The sequence below is a fragment of the Papaver somniferum genome, chromosome 10 (genome assembly GCF_003573695.1).
Source record: "Papaver somniferum cultivar HN1 chromosome 10, ASM357369v1, whole genome shotgun sequence".
Taxonomy (NCBI): Eukaryota; Viridiplantae; Streptophyta; class Magnoliopsida; order Ranunculales; family Papaveraceae; genus Papaver; species Papaver somniferum.
Window position 1 is genome coordinate 137,532,834 of NC_039367.1, and position 22,090 is coordinate 137,554,923.

The 22,090-nt window shown below is 36.2% G+C and overlaps 3 long non-coding RNA genes across 6 annotated transcripts; all 3 read left to right on the forward strand.

Moving 5' to 3' along the window:
• Nucleotides 1–690: 690 nt before the first annotated feature.
• On the forward strand, nt 691–1,985 carry LOC113317605. Its single transcript, XR_003343761.1, has 3 exons — nt 691–831; nt 939–989; nt 1,814–1,985. It is a non-coding gene; the product is annotated as an uncharacterized LOC113317605 (long non-coding RNA).
• Nucleotides 1,986–9,006: 7,021 nt separating this feature from the next.
• Nucleotides 9,007–12,008, forward strand: LOC113316454. Of its 3 annotated transcripts, XR_003342994.1 has the most exons (10): nt 9,007–9,293; nt 9,388–9,458; nt 9,582–9,666; nt 9,933–10,103; nt 10,311–10,398; nt 10,577–10,668; nt 10,751–10,896; nt 10,988–11,148; nt 11,243–11,380; nt 11,638–12,008. It is a non-coding gene; the product is annotated as an uncharacterized LOC113316454 (long non-coding RNA). The 3 variants fall into 3 exon arrangements; XR_003342993.1 differs by having other exon boundaries at nt 9,582–10,103; XR_003342992.1 differs by having other exon boundaries at nt 9,388–10,103.
• A 7,365-nt stretch (nt 12,009–19,373) lies between these two features.
• LOC113317540 lies at nt 19,374–21,928 on the forward strand. Of its 2 annotated transcripts, XR_003343625.1 has the most exons (5): nt 19,374–19,627; nt 19,820–20,179; nt 20,283–20,606; nt 20,844–20,952; nt 21,435–21,928. It is a non-coding gene; the product is annotated as an uncharacterized LOC113317540 (long non-coding RNA). The 2 variants fall into 2 exon arrangements; XR_003343624.1 differs by having other exon boundaries at nt 19,375–20,179.
• Nucleotides 21,929–22,090: the final 162 nt, after the last annotated feature.

Here is a 22,090-nt window from a genome sequence, read left to right on the forward strand (position 1 = left end):
TGTCGATAATGAACTCATTCCTCTTATCCCAGTTATCAAGAACAGTAGGTGGACCTGTGTGAACAATCGTGAGATTATCACCACTACAAGAGCACAACTCCAACTCCAATTTGTAGTAATCCCCCATTTTCTCCACAGGTTGATGTTGTATATACCCGTGTTGTCGCATCACCCTAGAGGGGTTATACATCACTTATCCTGTGGGGTGCCACAATGGTCCAAAATAAAGGGACAAGTCCGACCGAACATTTATATGCCCACTGGCTCGATATTCCTTCTATGGATCAAAGCATACGTTCGAGGCCTTCAATTGGTCCAAAATCTCCCTCATGCGAATCAACTGCTGCTCTTTTTTTCTAGAACGGTTGTCTTCAAATATATACTTTTTTCCTCTAGGAGTACCTTTGCACTAGAGCTGGAAAACAAGCCAAAAACCCGCGGGTTGGCTTGATCCGGCCCGTAAAAACCCGCGCCCGGCTTGGCTTGTTTCTAAACAAGCAGGGTTAGGGTTGGAGAAATGTCGGCTTGTAGGAAAACGGGTAAACCCGGATCGGACCGTAAACCCGCGGGTACAACCCGTATACCCGTAATTTCCCCATATACCGCATGTCACATAGCGCTGGCCTAGTATGACGCGTGTCCCCTCGGTTAATGCCGAAATAAAACTTCTTTTCTTTGTTAACCCATCGTCTCTTGTTTTCTTTCTCTTCTTCTGCAATTTTTCCTTAAGCATAGCCAATCTAAGTTAGATTACAAGGAAAGAAGATGAAGTGATTCAATAAATTTGTAAATCTCGGCATCAAAGGTTCGAGAAGTGAATACAATTTTAGGGTAACTTTATAGGTTTTTGTTGGTATTGATTTTCGATGCCTATCCTAAGATTTGATTGAATTTTTATTTTTTTTATTTATTTAGGTTTCTGTTTGATGTAATTTCAGAACTCTGCAACAATTTCGTGAAGAACTCTGCAACAATTCGATTTGGATCAAGTAAGTAATAAAACCCTTATCTGTTTGTTCCCAAATTAATGAAGTATGATGATTTATCTATGAGTTGCATGTTTGATTAAAGTCAGTTGTTAAATTGGTGTTCAAATTCGGGTGTTTTCTGTTCAAATTAGGGTTTATAATTGAAATTAGTTGAATTTCAGGGAAGTAATAACGTTACTATTTGCTTAGTTTTTCATGGGTTTAATTCCAAACCTCAATGTGAATTACATTTTGAACTGTTTCATCACACCGTAGTTTTACGAGATTTAATTGTTTGTGGAAATGTCTAAATAAATTGTTATTTAGTTTTGAATGTGTAATACTTGTGGTATATCTAGCCATGATTTTAAACATATTGGCTCCGAGCTTTAACTTTTAATCTTACTTCTCCGTGTTATTGTTGCCATGTGCTGTTGTGCACAATGTAGATTGCAATGTATAGGATTTGATCAGACAAGACTTTACATAGATTAAGAACAATGATATTGTATATGTTTTTGGGAATTTCATTTTATATCTCTCTGTTTTTAGTTTTTGATGGGTTGAATTTATATGCTCTTCCATGTATTAAAAGGCGATAGGGAATGTATATAAGATGCTCTAAATGTGTATGCTCTTACTGTACAAGAGCATATTGGTTGATATCATCTGAAAACGCACCAGTATGGGGGGGGGAAATTTAGGTTTTTTGTGAAGTCAATAGAGTGACTTGAAGTCTTAAACCTCCGATTTTTGCTTAAGTTTTTCCATTTTTTCTTGCTGATGCATTTGCTAAACTGACTAGCTATCTTTTGAATGCTTACTGATGTGTTTTTTTATGTAAGGGGATGAATATGTTGTATGCACAAGATGCTTGAATAGAAGATTTAGGAGAAAAGTTACCAGATTGAAAGGCGAAGTACCAAAAGGATTACCAGATTGGAAAGAAGAAGAGAAATAACCTTTAGGAGAAGAAATTTCAGATGGTCTATTATATCTAGTTCAACTTTCTCATTATTGAGGGATTGATCCTGATAAAACTGCTCTTAGAAAAGTTCATCTTAATGTTATTAAACAACCAGTGATTAGATGGATGTTAGGAGTTACAAGGAATATTTGTAATTTGTGTGTTGGTCCTTGTAAATCTTTTCATAAATTAAGTTGTTTAATTTTTAATTAAACAAGACGGGTTAACCCGTGAACCCGCAAGCTTTACCCGCTACGGGCGCGGGTTGAAGAAATGACGACCCGTGAAGAATAACAACCCGCAAGCTTGGTCCCGTTTTAACCCGTAACTCGTTGATTGGGTACAAGCCAGTCCCGTCCCGCCCGTTTGCCAGCTCTACTTTGCACCACCCTGGGTTCTCTCCGGCCAACTTCAGGATAGGGAAGTGGTCATAGATCCATGCCTATATACATAAGAAACCATGTTTTAGTAAATAGATTGTGTATATTCGGGAGTAATTTCCAAACATTATTTCCGATTATATATAATCGGAAATAAAACTGAGTACCTATCAACCGAATACCAAACATTCGGAAATAGATATGGATCATTTCCTAACGAATATGCGTCATTTGGAGTTCAGTAACCTATAGTTTTTCTGGCCTGTATATTCGGTAGTAATATCAAAAGAATATTTCCGATTATATATAATCGGAAATAAAACCGAGTACCTAGCCACCGAATAACCAACATTCGGAAAAAGAGATGGATCATTTCCTACCGAATATGCGTCATTTGGAGTTCAGTAACCTATAGTTTTTCTGGCCTGTATATTCGGTTCTAATATCAAAAGAATATTTCCGATTATATATAATCGGAAAACAAAATAAGTACCTAGCCACCGAATAACCAACATTCGGAAAAAGAGATGGATCATTTCCTACCGAATATGCGTCATTTGGAGTTATGAATATGCATCATATGTATTGTCTATCGAATAATTATAGAGTGAGTTATAGAGTTAAAGATAAAACCTGCAATAGAGCCACGTTCCCGGCAACTTGGCAGGTTCCTAGCCTCGAAGCCTTTCTCAACTCTTCCATCAAGAATGCTAGGCATGCCGTGCCCCAAGAATAGTCACCGACTTCATGGAGAGGATCCAAAAGTTGTATAAGGTTGGTGTCGATCCGGTTTCCAGAAGTATTGGGGAATATGAAACATCCCAATACACAAAGGAGATATGCGGTGGCAGCGTGGTTCACTTGCTCATCAGTTAACGTTCCATTCTTTTCCTTCTCCAAGGTGCCTCCGAACATATTCATCAAAGCTGTAATGTTGATCTGTCTTGTTCTGTAACTTACATGCCTCCTAAACTCTGCTGTTGTTGTCTCTTCATCCCAACCTAAGCACTTTTTAGTTAGAGAATAAAGTTGTGCCCAACTTAACTGCTTTGTATAGTTAAACTTCACAGCTGTGCCTTGGTCGGGAAGGTTAAGAATCTGCACAACATCATCCAGAGTAATCGTCATCTCCCCAAACGGCATATGGAAAGTATTGGTCTCAGGATACATTCTCTCCACGAACGCCTATATGGCCACACGATCATGTTCCAACAATGAATTCTCGGCGGCATTAACTAACCCCGAGTTGGCAACAATTGACTTGAACCTTTCACATTCACCGGATAAAGGCCACGCAAGCATTTTTGTTGGTGCGGCGGTAGGTTTGAGTAGACGGACCGCATCTTGATGATTCTATTAAAGTACATAAAAAAATCCTTAATGCAAATATTACGATATAACACATAGACAATACATTAATAAAAAATAGTAATTTTATTACCTCGGTTTCGTATATTTACCTTGATTTTGAGTAAAAGGGACATTTAAAGTTTTAAAACTTGTTTTGTTTTTCTTTTTAGCTTTTGAATTTTCATTTGAACTTAAATTTTTTGGGCTATGGTTAATAAATGTGTGGGATCTATTTTAGACTTCAAGGCTCGCTTTACATTTATCATCATTAGCCCTAGAAAGAAAGTATGTTCCAAGGTTGGCTTTACAGGAAACTTATTTTGAGGCATGCCAATTATTTTTGAGGCATACTCAATAAGCACAAAATAGAGTCACTAGGTAGTAAAACCAATAACCCGATATCAACGATATTTGATAATGACCGTAATGCCCTTAACATATATATTTTTTAATTTTTAAAATTTAATTTTTATTTTAAAATTAATTTTTAATTTTTTTTTGGTTTTATATTTAAATTTCAGAAAAAAGAATTAAAATTAAATAATAATAATAAAATCTTATCTGAAATTAAATATTTAAAAAATAAATATTAAATGATAATGATATTTAGTAATAATAATAATAACAATTAAAAAAAACTGATAATAAAAAAATTTAAGTAAAAAAAGAAAAGAAAAAAAAAATAATTCTATTTTGATTAAAAAAATAAATAATTAAATATTAAAAATAATATTTAAAAAAAAAGTTTTTAATAAAATTTAAAAGATATAATCAATAAAATAAAATAAATAAATGAGTAAATTTATCATTTAATCAAGGTTATATAACTAATTTAACTAGTTTTAGACACCCTTATCAACCTACATTAGTTAGGGTAAATATTGAGTATGCCTCAAATTTTTTGGTACGCCTCAAAACTGGTTTCCTCACAGTTCCACTAAATTGTACTGTTGAAGAAAACTCTGAAACTGGCCCATCATTTTTATTCAAGTCTTCGATCTTCCTCCCATTTCAACCACAAAATAATCAAACATATAAATTTGTTATATCATCACAGCACCGGTACGTAGTAGCTAGACCCTGCTAGCTGAACTAATGGGATAATAACGTTACCACCATCGGACTCTAAACGAGACCACAAAGGAAGCGACGTTGACGAAGACTAGCGGCCAAAGACGAAGGGACCAAGGGCATTCAAGGCTAGTCGGACAAGTGACCCAATGGGATACGTCCTCGACTAATAAAAAACAAATTGAACATGTGTGGTTAGGGCTGAATATGGTTTCGGTTTTTCGCTGGAACCGGACCAAACCAGACCAATTAGAAAGAAACCAAACCAAACCATTTTCTAATGGATTGGTTACGGTGTAGAAAGTGGAAAACCGATAATGTTGGTTTTGGTTTGACCTCTAAAACCGAACCAAAAACCATTGGAAAACCGATTAATTTTTAAACTTAATTTCTACCGTTCATTTACAAGTATTAGATTCTACCCATTGATTTAGAGGATAAATAGAAACCCTAAATCTAATATTTCATTATGATACTCTCAGTCGCCTCCCGTCTCCACCCCCAACTATAGCCGCTGCTACTCGACTTTTTTCTTCCCGTCTTCCTTCTTTTTTATTTGTCAATAACTAAATTAAGATATATTATATATATTCTTTTGATCTCTAGAATTGGAGTAAGCTTTAACTATTCTTGGTATTTTTTTTATTTTTCTTTGTCTGTAAATTTGTGTAAACCAGTACTATCGGCAACTATGATTTTTATATCTGTAAATTTGTGTGTTTTTTTTTTTGGTTTTACATAATTATTGGTTAACCAAAAACTAATGGGACAAACCGAAACCAACTGGAACCATTTGGAAACCGAACCAATGGTTAATGGATTGGTTTGGTTTAGATTTTTAGAAACCAATAGTATTGGTTTTGATTTGGTTTGACTAGAAACTGAACCAAAACCGACCATGAACAGTCCTATGTGTGGTGGACTAGTAAACCAATTGCGCATGCGTTGTCAGTCATTCGTGCAAAAGGAAAATGATGTTTATGGATTCATCAAAGAATATGCAATTTCCTAACGGAAATGCTGGCATGACGCCTTATTTCAATCGCTGATTGTAGAATTCAAATATCCATTAAGAGGATGGATATTCAGACAATTAATGTCGGGAGAAAGCTGCGAAATGGTCCATTTATAAAGTCTTAGAAAACAGACTTCATCTCCGTCATTTACACTTCCTAAGCACAGAGTTGAATAACCAAATTGCCCCCGATAATCGGAATAGATCAATGGGCAAACTGTAATCACAAAATATTCGTCGTACATGCGGCAGGATCTCAGAGTAGGAGTATGCTAGTAAAATTATGACATACGTATAGGATCTATCACTTTCGCCTTTCACAGATCACGAGGTGAATTTGAATGGACGATTAGAACTCCCCCACCAGTCACTCATGTGATGAGCCAGCTGTAAAGAGTCATTACACGTGTGCAGGAGTGTTCTCGTACTCAACATTAAATGCGTTCAACCACCCACCTAATTGTATCTTCGACCATTCTTGAGTGGTCTACTCATGAATGGTTTCCTTATCGAAAAGGTTTATACGAAGCATCCCCTGGGTATATGTAACTGCTAAGAAACCATGCTGGTGGATCTAGTCGGGTTAGCAGCACGCATTAATGAAATCATCGTTTAAGGTTGAATAAATGTATGATGACTACCTAGTAAAAACATTAACTAAGTTAACATAAAGCCTCAACAATGTTGTAAATGTAAGTGAAAGATAAATAAATGACACGAGAAATTTTACGTGGTTCAGCCGTAGCCTGCATCCATGGGGGTAATGAGTTTGAGATCTTACTATTGATGTTTAGTATTACAAGGTTCAAGGAACCTTTATTCCTTGAAAATCTCTGACTTTATTCCGAGCTCTCCTCCTCTTGCGCTGAAAATCTCCCTCGTCTCAGGATTAAAGGTTGTTATTTATAGAGTTATGACTGGGTCTCCCAAGAGTTACTTTCAGCCTTCGGAGACGAGGACCGCTGAGCTCTTCCTTGCTTCGATCTTGGGTCTCCAAGATTGCATATCTTCTCCACAGCTGCCGGACATGCCAAAGTGTGTAATCGCCAAAGTGAACAACACTAATACTACATGGCTCAATAACTGGATTAAAAGCTTCTCCGTATTATACGAAACCCCAACTTATAAACTACTTCATATTATAAATCCTAGGGACCAGGGGTGGAGGGAGGTGGGTGTATGTGGGGTCACATGCACCCAGTAGATTTTGATTCACACTGAGAATATAGTTGTTGTGTTTGTAATTATAGTGACTTGTGTGGGTGCAAATTTCTATAGCATCATGAAATCATATATTTAGAACGGGTCAAGGTTAAATTAATAAATTTGTTCTCACTAGTTAGGTAATGTGCAGCCATAATATAAGTATTTTAGGATCCGCATACACTGTTATTTTCATACTATCTCACATGTTTAAAGACATTTTTCTTAACCAAACCTAAACATTAAGGTATTTGAAGCTAATATTTTAGGAATATGTTCGTCTTACAAAGATCTACATACCCAGAAAAGATGAGCTCATTCTGAAACGTATAATTCCGCCATCTACTACTTTGAAAATTGACCATCGAAAGTCGAATAATATTTAACCGATAAAATTAAGATTTGTAGATGGTGAAATTCGATATTTCGGAGTGAGCTCATTTTTTGGGGTATATAGAGCTTTGTAAGACGAGCATATCCCCAAAATATTAGCTTCAAATACGTTACCGTTTGATTTCGATTAAGAAAATGTCTCTCACCGTGTGAGATAGTGTGAAAATAAGAGTGTGAAGGGATCCTACCTCTTTCATAATACTATAGGTTACTATATCTTCAGTATCGATCGAAATTTCAGTTTTTTACGAATGCTGGAACAAAATTTGTTCGACCCCATAACATGTTAGTCCTGGTACCATTCCTGCAAGGAACTAAAGACCAAGTGCCATTTGTGAAGAGCATGGTATTGTTCTTCCATGGATTTGCGCCATTTAGGATCTTAATTTCTTTGCACGTGAATAACAAGTAGACTCAAATAAAGAACCACTAATAAGTATACTTAGACACCAATAGTACCTTCCTTTTGATAATATCATCTGAAAAGGAAAGGATACTACCAAGTACACCACCAACTTTTTCTTTCGGTAACCTGTATGCATAAAACCTAAGATCCTCGAATAAGATTGTATATAGAGTTTTTCGATTTTTCTTCCACAACCACAAGTAGGTCAAAGTAAAGATCATTGGGATTATATGGAGTTTGGTTGTCCTTCCAAGTCTCATAGTAGATCTGTCACCGTATAACTACCATATTATACGCCTATAAGGTCATGAATCGATCTTTAAGCTTCATTTAACTAAGTTTATTTGTTTTGTCCGGGATACCGAGGAAACAACGCGTGACAGAGAAGTTAACTAGTTCTCCTTTTAACTTTGTCAGATGGGGAGTTGCAGCCAAGATTACACCCATAGTTTTTTTCCTCATGGGAGTTGGATTTTTCTCATTGATCTTGTCAATGCTTTGAATGGTATATTCAGTGGTATTTTCTGGGAGCGTGGTAATCTAGTTAAGGACAACATTTTGTTATTACACTACACCAAATTCAGGGATTAGCAACTCAGATTAGCAACAGACTGTTGCGAATTTTCAGTTGCTAATTTTAGTTGCAAAAAATGTGCAACAGTTTCAAACAGTTACGAAGCTCGCAATTGTTTGATCCAGTTGCAATTCGCAACAGAATAGTGTTCTCCGCGTGCGACTTGTGTGTGTGCTTCCCACACTTTCAATCTTACTTGGTTTCAGCCCATCCAGATGTTCAGTCAGCTTTAAAACTGACTCGGGGTTAGATTAAAAATCGAACAAAAATCTTATTCGACATTCTCTTTCTCTTCTCTTAGGGTTCAACTTCTTGTTTGGACTCTGGAGATTCAATCATCGATCATTCACACACCGCGATGACGTTGATAGTGATTATCAGAACCCTTTTGCTTCTTTTATCTTTTAATCTTTCTTCTCTGATTCTCTTTTCTAGTTCTCTTCTCTATTTTTGGGGTTCATGATTTCAGAGAACTTATGAAGTCTTAAATCAGTAATCTCTCCGAGATTAAGGTCGAATGACTTGTTGATTTCAGAGATATCAAATCCCAAGTCATTCCGACCATTTATTAGGGTTTTTTTTTTTCAATCTGAAAAAAAAAAAAAATTGTTAGGGTTTAGACTAACAAATCTCAGATTCTCCTTTGTTTTTTAAATTTAGGGTTGTGTCATCTCATAAGTTAAATATTTGTAGAGTTTTAATGGGTTTGTGGTAAAGTTCATTTGTATTGTGTTTTTTTCGATTGCTTGAAGAGTTAGAGTTCTTCAATTTTCTTAAAGAATTTTATGTCTTATCCAATTGTTATTGTTCTTCACTGAGATGAATTTACGAGATTGAGGTGGAGTTAGAGTTAATATCAGATATGAAAAGATGGGCTTTCATCTGATTTGAGTTTGCATAAAAGTCATGAGATATTTGGTGAGCATTTGAACAGAAAAAACTCACATCAAGAGTTTGCAAATTCTGGTACTCTCCATGATTTGGACCATTTCTTTGTAAATTTTACTTTTAAAATCTGGGGTTTTGCTCATTTGAGTATGTATTTCTGTTTTCTGTTTAGAGTTTAGAAAGCTATTTACATAACGTTCAACCGATGATGTGACAACGGTATGGGAGTTCTTGAAATATGGGGTAATTACTTACTGAACTTTGACTTTGTATTGGCTACTAGTCAATTGAAATGCTCATTATGATTTTCAAGATTGGAGCTTTTTTTCTTACTTAGTTTTGGTTACCCTTGAGATATCATTTTAGGAAATTGAAGAAGTATTTCCTCTTCCAAATGAAAACTCTAATGTCAGGGTTGTCGTTGGATGGGAACATTGTATTGCAGTCTCAGGTAACATATGATTGTAGTTGTTGAATTTGATTGTTTGTTAAGTATCAAAGATGTAAAAGCAGGTAGCTTCAGTTGTATTTTTATGTATAATGAATGGAGAAGTATACACATGGGGCTTAAGTAGGTGATTTCCAATATTATGTGTACATTTCAACTTTGAACTCTATAACGAACAAGTTATATTCGATTATACTCACAAAATTCCTAATGTACCCTTATACTCTTATCAGCTTATATTAGTTTATGTTTTGATGTGTTCTTTGTAGCTATAAGATTTGTTGCCTGACAATGATCTGCCAAAAGTGCGCATGAGGTCAGCAGACTCTTTTGTAAAACTTGTGCGGGAGAAAGTTAAAAATCCAGTGGACTTCTCCAAAGTCCTGAAAGTGGGAATTCAGCATAGGGGCAGACACATCAAAATTCAATGTCTCTCATTTGTATGGTTCTTTTACTTTGTCTGCTGACTATTTCGCATCATTTCTGTCCCAAACCCCTTCTTACCTGTTTATGGCAAACCACATGGTTCTCAAATTTTATAGGTCATATGCCTATGGGCTATGCTGTTTTCAGGGTTATCAATATTCATATTCAATACAACAATTGGATCACTAGTGAAACTTTTTACATCAAGCTTTGTTTTGTAGACTTGGCAGGAAGTGAAGGTTTGCTCGTGGAAGATGCTACTGGAGAGCATATTACAGACTTGTTTCATGTGACGAAATCGCTATCTGCGTAAGTGGTCTTTTTATTACTCAACATGTTTATTGATTGAAATTTTCTAGCTTAGATGTAACAAATTTCCGCATATTCATCAAAACATGAAGTTTTTACGTGTAGAGCCAGACACAAAAGTTTCAGCTATTTGATGTGATACAGGAAGATTCTGACTTTCTTGGTATTTCACTTGTAGTTTGGGTGATGTCTTGTCTTCGTTGACCTCGAAGAAGGAGATGATACCTTATGAAAACTCTAGACTTACAAGACTACTCGAAGATTCAATAGGTAATCAGTTATTTCTACTCAAGTGCTGAAGTTGGTTAGATATGATGCTTTTGTTGGAGTTTTAAAGTCAAACCTTTTACAGGAGGAAGCTCAAAAACATTGTTGATCGTAAATTTCTGTCCCAATACTTCTATTCTGGCCAAGACACTGTCAGCTCTTACTTTCTCTGCAAGAGATCGGAGTGTTGAGCTAAATATTGGGAATCGAGAAACAATTAAGAAATGGAGAGTAAGTTTGTGTTAAATATTCTGATGGAATACTGAGATGTTGATCTCTCTTTCCTCAAAGTTTTCTTTATTGTGCAAACAAATGATGCCAGGAAGCAGTTGTATGAAAAGGAGAAAGAAGTTCAAGATTTGAAGCTTAGAGTCTATGGGACTAAAGCATGAGCTTAAAGGTGCAAATGAGCAATGTATTCTTCTTTTCAATGAAGTACAGAAGGCCTAGAAAGTTTCCTCTACATTGCAGGCAGATCTAAAGGTTTTTCTTAAGTTCTTAAATATCTCAAAACGTTCTATTTAGGTTGTGTCTAGGGAAATTCGACATTATCTTCATTGCATCATTTTTGCTGCAGTCAGAAAATTTGATGTTGTCTGAAAAGCATAAGATTGAGAAGGATCAAAACACACAACTCAGAAATCAAGTTGCCCATATTTTGCAACTGGAGGAAGACCAGAAAATTCAGATACAAGAACGTGATTCGACAATTCAGGTAGATGCTTTTCTGATCTTTTTTCCCTTAATCCCTCACAACTTTTTGACTTTTTCCTTTATAGCCTCAGATTATTAAGCTTGTAGTTTGGTCAATATGTATAAAAAGTTGTTTCATTTCTCTGTTCCGTAATTTTCTTTGTACAATAGTTATTCACATCTCTGATGGCATGGAAATTAGATTGTGTATATTAGTTTGTTAAAGTTGTATTTGATGGGTATCATATGTATTCTTAACAACTCCTTCTATGGAAACAGGTGCTCCTTAATATACGGCTTCACATATGCAAACGCGACCGTAGAGAACAGGAGTTGGTGCTCCTTAGGTAACTTGAAGAAACTCCAAGATCTCAAAACCCAGAGAAGAAGAAGAAAAATTCTTAGAGAAAGATGTGGAAACCAATTTGTTTCACGTTGGCAGCAACAGTAGGGGATAATATTGGGAAAGTTTTGCAGAAGAAAGGAACTGTTATTCTTCCTCTTCTTTCATTGAAGCTCAAGGTATCTTCTTTTGTAATTTGTTGACATGGATTTGTGATTTACAATAACGAGTTCCTGTTGAATTTCTGTTTTATCATTAGAATGGGTACTTGAATCAATTTCTAAATCTTAGGCGATGTTTTTTCTTATTTTGTATTGTATGTATCTTAAGCATGAAGAATGCTAACTTTATAGGTAACATGGAAACCTAGATGTTAAATTAAAGAATAAGGTGGTAATTTGTCACTTTCTTAAAGTGATTGTTGTCCCGTGTGTTTGGGTTGTGAAGGTAGTAAAGCCTGGTTTTAACCTGGTTTTTATTGGTCTTGACTGGTTTTGACCTGGTTTTTATTGGTCAAAACCACTATTTTTGTTGTTACAAAAACTTCGCAACAGCTAATACCTGTTCGATACTCCAATGTCGCAATTGTTAGAATTAGTTTGCAACTACCAAACTGTTGCGAACCTCTTAGTCGCAACAGTTAAAAACAGTTGCTAAATTTGACATTCCTCGAAATTGTTGCGACCTAAATTTCGCAACGTCTCAGTATTGCAACACCGACTTTCGTAACATAGTAAACTGTTGCGACCATTTTTGCAATTGCCAGTTACTGTTGCGAGACACTACATTTGGTGTAGTGTTAACTAAGTTTTGTAATAACAAAAAATTTTACATATCCTAGTTAGAGAGAAAAGAGAATGTCTGGTTTTCTCGCGGCAAAATGGTGAGAAGTTCTTCTTCTCAACTTCATGGATTAGGGTTTTTGGATTCAAATCAACAGAGAAAGCAGGGTCAGCTGATCAAACAGGGTCTACAAGGTACGATGAAGATGGTAGAAGGATCAATAAGCTGGGCATACAAGGTTTGTGGTGTACAACATGGAATATCATAATTATCAAATACAACAAGGGAGATTGAGATTCATGACTGGGAAACAGTTTGAAGGAAGAAAAATTCTAGGAGGAAGCATGTTCACTCAGGGAAAGAAATTATTATAGATTGTAAGTTTAAATCTTTTATTTTTTCATCGAGATCTAATGGTGTATTTTTTGATGAGAAAACAAGGGATACAAAAAAAAAATCTTCAAGTTCTAATCAGCAATGAAGGAGTTATTTGGATGAGGAATATCATGAAGAGGGAGTCAAGGAAAAGTTTATATGGAAAATGGTATTGGATCTTTCATAGAGGCAATGAACATATACTTTTTTCCAGGGATCAAAATAAGTTTGGAGAGTTTTTCCGTGTTTCTTATTCTTGTGAAAAGGTAAAGCATTATATGTGTTTCCTAGCTGAAAAATGATTCATCTAGATGGATGCCTTTTGTTCATGGATTTTCTGATATTTTCTTGCAAAAGAAGGCTTCATCTTCACAGATTGACCCATTTCGTCCAATATTGCGGGTTTTCCGTGACAGCAGCCAGTTCCATCCTGCATCTACTGTTAAAGTTGGTTCTTTGCATCACTAGAATCTTCTATGTTTGGAGAGTACAGGTTCAAGGGAAAGTTTCTGAATCAAAAATAGGGACTTTTCTGAGCCAAACAAGGAAATAGTGTTGTGTCTACCACAGGTTTACGATAGAGATAGAGGGCAAAGATAAATTTACTGGGTGTTTCACAAAATCGTAACGACATTTTGTTAATACTTCATGGTGGGACAGTGGAGGAAAGTGATTTAGATCTTCAGAGCAATGATGACTTCAAACAACCAACAAGTGAATTCTCTTGGTGGACAGAAAATGGAGGTGATGAGAATAACAAAGGGTTTTCAAAAGGTGACAATCTTCAATTGGTAACCATCAGGTGAGGATAAATCCTCCTTGTTTCTAGCGCCAAAATGTGGTTGTGGAAAATCCCACAACTACACCCGTTGAGATGATAATAACACAAAGCCTAAGTCATGGAAATCAACTTAAATATTAATGATATTATACACCACTTTGACACTAATATGATCTTCTCAAGTGCTTTGTATTGAATGTATGATGTTCTTACAATAATCACAAAGACATTTGGTATACAACAATTGATAAAATGAAGTAATTAAGGACTAAGCTCTAATGGCTTCTTTTGTTTTCTCTAGAAATGGTTCTTATGTCTCTTACTTGACTGAATTTCATCTCAACCTGCCTCTCTCTATCTATCTATTATTTGAACCCTTATATAGGCAAATACATCAGTGGAAGACAACCAAAGTTCATGTGCAAAATCTATGTTAGTTGATCATGTTTCAGTTTGTCTTATTTGTCAGGCTTTTTGGGAGATGTCCCTGTCTGTCGCGTTGTTGCTTCGCATCTATCTTGAGGAATGTCGCGTCATACCTACTGTGTGATTGCTCTTCGCGTTACTTCCTTATTATCGCGTAATTACTCTTCGCCTAATTTTCTTCTTCTTCGTGCTTATGGTTGTTTTAGCTAGACCAAAGCTATGGATTTGTCTTGTGCGATATTTCGCCCCTATAGAACAACAAGGATCAACTTAAGACTTCCATCTAACAATTGTTGCATTCTTGAATCATGTAATGGTTTATTCTGTTTCAATGCATATATTCATGAACCTGTTTATATCTGTAATCCCATAACCAGAGAATATATTCTTCTTCCAAAACCAGAATCTGTTGAAAGATATTTCCTAAGTGGATTTGATTACAGTCCTTGAACCAATGAGTACAAGGTTGTTAGAATCTTTAATTCCGGGAATATCCATATTTTGGAATTTTTCAGGTATACACTCTTGGCAGTGGCATTGGATGGAGAAATGTGGGAAACAAGGAGTACGATGTGAAGAGTTTTAAAAGATTTGGCATGTTTATGAACGGAGCTATTCATTGGGTGCACCTCTAAGGAAGTATTTTTTTTCCTTCGATTTGGCTGATGAAGAATTTCACAAACTTGCATCACCACCTTGTTTCCCGCTACCTTTTGATATTGGACTACTGGTTTTAGGCAATTTTTTATTTGCATGTTAAACATATATTGGAGGTAACTGGGACATGTGGTGTTTAAAGAAAAATGTAAATAATCAGGATGCGGTTTGGAGTAAAGAGTGTGATGACCTTAGTTGTATCAATATCAGTCCGATCACTTTTACAAAGAGTGGTGGGCTTCTATGCTGCGATTATCGTGACAAAAATGTCTATCTTTATGCCCCAAAAGCTTCATCTACCAGAGTACTTGTGAATTTTGGTGAGAAATTTCTTTTTGGAGTCCCTCATATGAATACCTTGGTGTCTTTGAAAGCATTAGGAGAAGAAGATACGAAACTAATAGATTCATGTGAACGAGCAAAATCTACCAGGAAGACAGAAAGCAGTGATTATTAGAAAACCGAAGTGAAGGAAGAAAGAGATCTCTAAATTCATATGAATTCGTAAGTTTCTTTCAGATTTTCAGTTGTTGCAGAAATTAACTGAAAATCTGAATTACGGTTAAAACTTCCAATTAGCTAAATTGCTATATTACTAGGTTATTTATAATAACTTAATTTGCAAGGATATTGTTGTATATATGCGGGAAAAACCATGAATACTAAGAGCTTTCTTCTTAGTGGTTGTAGTAAATATATTTATTTTTAAGAAATGTATATGGCCTAGTTGCAAGGATACTGTTTCAGTTACCCTCCTTCACCATGAAACCCCAACGTCCAGATTTAGCATACAATCTTAAGCAGTGGCAAACTTCAATTGTTGGAATTTAATGGAGGAAATCCCCACTTCAAAATTTTACCATTTACTGGAGCCACGGCCTAAGTAAAGGAGCTCTTCATTGGATAATCGATGAAGGAAAGGCTGTTGTCTTCAATATGTGCTAGAAGTTCCATTACCGCAACATATACAACATAGTCTTTTTCCCTTAAACTTTAGAACCACAAAAGAACCATTTTAATTTTCAAACACCCAAATTTGCAAATATTTTATGCCTTCTTTAGACAACCATGGTATGCCCTCTAATAAACATCCAATATCCAACAACTATTGCAAATTACAGATAATAGGAATCCAAATAAGGTTTTCTAAGGGTCAATTTTTTTGAATGGAGAGTTCCTAGTTCCTTGGTCAATTTCTCAGAAAAAATACCCATCAACGCCGTCATCTAGAGCGTATTTAACCTTCGCGATCCAATCCTATCGATTCCACAGTAAGAATACATACGCTATGTTGTCTATGCTGGTATCTATCATACACCACTTGAGTTGTACGGGCGAAATATCGTACAAGACAAATCTACAACTTCGTTCCAACCAAAACAACCATAAGCACGAAGAAGTAAGAAATAAGGAAAATAATGATTACGCGACAATAGAAAAGAAGCACGAAGAGCAGTCACGCGATAGAGACGACGCGGTATTCATTGGAAGAAGCACGATGCATCAACGCGACAGATAGGGACATCTCTCAAAATCCTGGCGAACAAAACAAACTACAAGCATATCGGTCAACGGAGATCTTGCACGTGAACTTTAGTTGTCCTCTACTGATGTATTTGCCTATATAAGGATTCAAAATAATAGAGAGAGAAGATAGAATACTAGGAAACCACCAAGAGAAAGAAGAAGTATCCATTAGAACTTAGCTATGTTGTATTCCTCCATTGTTGTATTCAAACTCATTTGTGATCACTGTAAGAATCTCATACAGTCAATATAAATCGTTTGTGAAGATCATATTAGCGTCAAAGTGGTGAATAATATCATTAATGTTTGAGTTGATACACATGATTTAAGTTTTGTGTTATTATCATTACAATGGGTGTGGTTGTGGGATTTTCCGCAATTATATTTTGGCGCTAGAAACAGGGAGGATTCATCCTCACCTTCCAGTTACCGGCTAGAAACCATTATCTTTTAAAGATTGTTTGTTATCCTCATCACAATCATTTTTCTGTCCACCATGAGAACCTGATAAACAACACACTATTCCTTCGTCTTATTTGAAGAAGATTTCCTATAAAACCCTTTACCTCTAGGGAGAGAAATTTCCTCAAACACCTCCTCCGTCTTCTCTATAAGCAGTATCAGCAAAACCCCTTCCTATCAATCAGATGAAGAGAACCATACCACAAAGCTATCATACGAGGGAAAAAAAAAGAAACGAGCATTTACAGGAGAAAATGGACATTCGCTGGGAGAAATGTGCAATGGAACGGAAAAGGAGATAAAGGGAGATCTGAACGAAGTGATGACCAAAGGGAAGAGCGACACACACCACATCCAATCATAACATCATAATAGAGACTTGCTTTGCACACATACTAAACCCCAAGAACATGACACAATCTCACCCGCATGAGAGCCAAAAATGAACTTAGTTTTCGCTTCAAAATATAATGTTTGCGTTGTTCTGATATTCACAAGAATTTGAGTTCAGTCGCACATTTTTATTTTCCACCACTTTAACATGCATAGTTTAGTTTGCATAACATGTTAGACCACGAATCTTCCGTCGAAGCTAGGAAACAGAGGAAAGTATGGGAAGACTAGAAATTTCATATGCTTCCCACCTCCTCAGTTAGATATTCAAACCATATTTCGCAAAATAACACACACAGAAAATAAAAAGCCTTCGATTTCGAATACGTCTTTTTCAAAAAATCGAATACAGGAAAGTAACACAGCCGTGAAGTAATGACGCGAAAAAATTGTACAGAAAACAGAAGGAGAGAGCACAAAAAATGCACAACCAAAATCTCTTCTCACGAACATCCACTCAGTCCCTCTTGCCGTGTAAAGATTCATCATCGCCAGTAGCGCATCAAATCCACCAGACGTCCTAGTAATTGGAATTAAGACATGATCCCAAACAGCAAAGTAATCATCTTTGCAAGGTGACTTCAAGGTAAAAAGCACGCAGCGGCAAAACAGACCCTTCCAACAGGCACGGTGGATAATCCTTTCCACATGGTAACCCGAGGATCAAATTGGGCACCGTACAATCGAGAGGAAATACCATCATGCTTGGAACAAAAGAAGACAAAAACACATTTTTGGAAGGCCCCCAATCACGATGAAGATCCTTTATAGACCCCTTGATTAAACCTACTAAAACAGGATCCAGATCTGCAGAAGAGAAGGATTAATAAAATAAGAAATAAAACGACATGGAATCTCGGAAAACAACAAAAGAAATACAAAGCATGAAGAACTGAGGCAAGGACTCACCGAAAATACAATACAGCAGTAGCAGGGAGAGACGCGTCACAGTTCTCCATAAAAGCCATAAAACTCGAGAAAAAGAAAAGAAATCAAACAGGAGAGAAAGAGAAAGATTAAAAAAAAATATTCTCCTCTCCTTAAGGTATTTATTCAAAGAAGAGCAATAAAGACGCACCACCGACAAAGGAGGAAACAGATAACACGTGTATCGGTTACGCGGAAATTACAGAAGTGTGTCGAGTAAGAAAGAGAAAACGGAAAGACAGGACTGGCACGAAACCTGACCGAAGATTCTCGCATTATTCCACTTGCAGAAGAACAATGCGAGAAGAGACAAAATGTAGGGGTGAAATATCGCACAAGACAAATCTACAACTTCGTTCCAATCAAAATAACCATAAGCACGAAGAAGTAAGAAATAAGGCGAATAATGATTACGCGACAATAGAGAAGAAGCGCGAAGAGCTGTCACACGATAGAGACGACGCGATATTCATTGGAAGAAGCACGAAGCATCAACGCGACAGATAGGGACAGCTCTCAAAATCCTAGCGAATAAGACAAAGTGCAAGAGTATCGGTCAACAGAGATCTTACACGTGAACTTTAGTTGTCCTCTACTGATGTATTTGCCTATATATGGATTCAAAAATAATAGAGAGAAAGGAGAGAGAATATAGAATACTAGGAAACCACCAAGAGAGAAAACAGGTATCCATTAGAACTTAGCTATCTTGTGTTCCTCCATTGTTGTATTCAAACTAATTTTGTGATCATTGTAAGAATCACATACAGTCAATATAAAGTGTTTGTAAAAATCATATTAGCGTCAAAGTGGTGATATACATGACTTAAGCTTTGTGTTATCTATAATATAACGGTCCGCGAGTTATAACCTCAGAGGTGTAACCATCCTTCCACGAAAAACCCATCAAAACAAAAGTAACGCAAAAACTCCATCAAAACAAAATTAACACAAAAACCCCAAATTTAAATGTTGGTTTCATCAAATTTTATGATGAAACCAACATTTAAATTTGGAATTTTTGTATCAATTTTTAAAAATTTGGAGTTTTTTTATATCAATTTTATTTACGATAGTGTTTTAATGGATCCCAACATTTGAGTGGGGTTTTTGTACCACAAGTTTGGTCACCTTGAATTTTTATGACTAGTTTCGATAATATAAAGCAAAACGATTTGTTTGGTGTTAGTGACCCAAATTTTGGTTCAACAACGAAATGACGGGAATGACCTTCCGTGAATTGTTTTCTCTCTCAGAATAACGTAAATCCTAACAAACTAAGGGGCAAATAAATTTCTATCATTCTTACTCCTGAAACAAAATCGAACAGCACCAGTGATCGCCTCATCTCTCTCCATTCGTTTCTTCACCACCGAAATCAAAATCCATGTTCATCCTCGTCAATTTCCCCACCTTAAACTTCGAATAATCTGTACTTAGTTTCGAATTTAGGGTTCAGAGTTTTGATTTGATTAAATCACTTCAGAAATTGTAACCCTAAATTGGAATTGGGTGAATAGATTATATCACATCAGAAGTATCTCCACAAATACTTCCAGATTGGTTTGGTTATTAAACTCATCTCTTCACTTCCGGTAACGTTTGATTAACTGTTTGTATTTTTGTAAATGCCTAATCGATGGAACCACCACCAACAACAACATCGTTCTCCACTTTCTACACCCTAAATTAACTGTTTGTATTTTTCTATTATCATACTCTAAATTAGAAATTGGGTGTGGATTGAATTTGTTGAAATAATATGATTGAATTGTTTGAAATGATAGGATTGAATTGGTTGAAACGGTAGAATTGGATTGATTCATCGAGTTCTCATCCACATCTCCTGTTTGTGTAAATGTCCAAGTGAATACCATTGTTCAACTGCATAACTTCTTCAATTACCATTGTGGATGGATTCATCGAGTTCTCATCCACGTCGAAGTCCGAGAGTTGCTGATCTAGCTCGAGTTCGAGAGTTAACAGACACTGATACTGCAAAAGAAAGGTGGTTGCGTCGTACTCAACATAGGGCAAAACTAGATTCAATTACCGAAGGAAAAAGGAGTGAAATGAACGATGTTGTGTTGCTTATCGCGCAAGAATTAGTGCAGCAAATCGTCAACTAGATGACCATGAAACCAGTTGTAAGCTTACTGAATTCAATGACTTATCTTTAGTAAATGCTCAGCCCATAAGTAACGACATCAGAACATAAGCTTATAATATTGTTTTTTTTTACATGTGCAGCAGGTATACTAGATTCTAATTTAGCTGGAGAGAATAAAGCAGAATCATTGATTCCCCACCGAAGCCCAAGAATTGAGCTGCAACAAAGGGAGCTTCAGTTACAGAAGCGTCGTACTGTAATGAGAGAAAGAAGAAGTTCTATGGCTGAAAATGAAAAGCATCAGATCCTTGAAAAAGCCCGTTCTGCAATGTAAGAAAGAAGAAATTTGGTGACTGAAAATGAAAAACAGCTGATCCTTGAACAACGCCGTAGAGCTTATGAAACACGAAGAACAAGAGTAGGTGATGCAACTAATAATGAGCACATTGCAGGACTAAGTAGTGGTAAGTTTTGATATTCCTCTATAGGTGTGTCAGATTTATATTACACATAAAAATTCCAACTTAGTTTACTGTTTCCTTTCACAGTTAAGTCTAATTTGAGTTTAGTGTTTCCATGATATATAAGTAATTGCAATAATGGATTAGTTGAGACTTGAGACATTACTTAATTGACCATGGAAACCTTGACTCTAAGTAATGGTAACCGATTTTGAAATGGTTAATCGCTTCTATTTGCAGGTTCGTTTAAATCTCTACATGGGGGATGCAGTCTAATTCCATAGGAATCTTTATTCCCCGGTGAAACTCAGGCAACTGTATGTCTGTATTCGTTATCTTTAGTGTACAAGTAAGTTCTCTTTTTCTTTTCTTTTTCTTTTTTTTTCTTCTAATGTTTACATTGTTCTCTCAAGTTAAATTGTTGCGACTTCAGTTCCAATATTGGTATGTTCAAAAATATGGAACTGTCCCTCATGTTCATACTTAAAGAAAATTTGTGGCGTCAGTCATATATTGCGTCCTTGATTTGTGTGAGACTGGCACATAGGCTGCTTAAAAAAATTGTTATCTCATGCTTGATAACTTCTGTGCTGTGCACACTAGCAACACATCTCTCTTGACCTTTTGTTTTTCTCATGACTTCATGAGTAATTGAATCCGACCTATTAGGAATTTAAAGCCCCACGGGAATAGTTGACCTGGTAGCATATTTGTTAAAAGATCAATCCCTGACAAGTACCAGCGTGTTTATCGATTTTTGTTGCCAGTAATTTGAGGTCAGGATCACCCGTTTCGTTAAGCCTAATGTACTTGATTTTACTTTATATGCAGCTTTTGATGCAAGGGAAAGAAAAGGAGAAGTGTTTCAGCAACTCCAAAAATGAGGCAGATTATTTCATGTGTCCATGCCTTGGAAAGGTAGCAAGAATGTTCAGGAAGCCGCTGGTGGTCTTCTATTCCTCCGGAGATGGAACAGTTTACAGTTTGCTACAAGTGCTGCTTTCTTAATGATAGTCTACGCCGACTATTTTACTACTGCTGGGAAAATTGTTCAGTGGCCTTGGTACAAATGAGCTTCATAATTCCCCGGTTTGTTTCACTAAAGGTCGTATTGCCCCTCCATCTTCTGCTAAGAGGATCTGCCAGTTTCGATAAAGGCCCGTCTATCTTCTCAACTAATACTCTGTGAAATTGCATGTGCCGCTTAAGTTACTTCCATGTGCCCATAAATGTGTTCGTATAAAAATTATTGTAATTTTGGTTTAGTGTCCATGTAACATCTTTTGGAAAGATAATACAACTTCTTTTGGTTATTGTGTTCTAAAGTTTTAGTAACAGTGAGAAGAAACAATTAGCTGCAGCGTTTAGGTACAGTGTAATGGAAAGTAGTACCCTTCCATCCCCGTGCCATTATGTCACGAGCAATCCACTAGTTATCATTACAACGGCTGTAGTTGTGGGATTTTTGGAAACTACATGAGTCACAT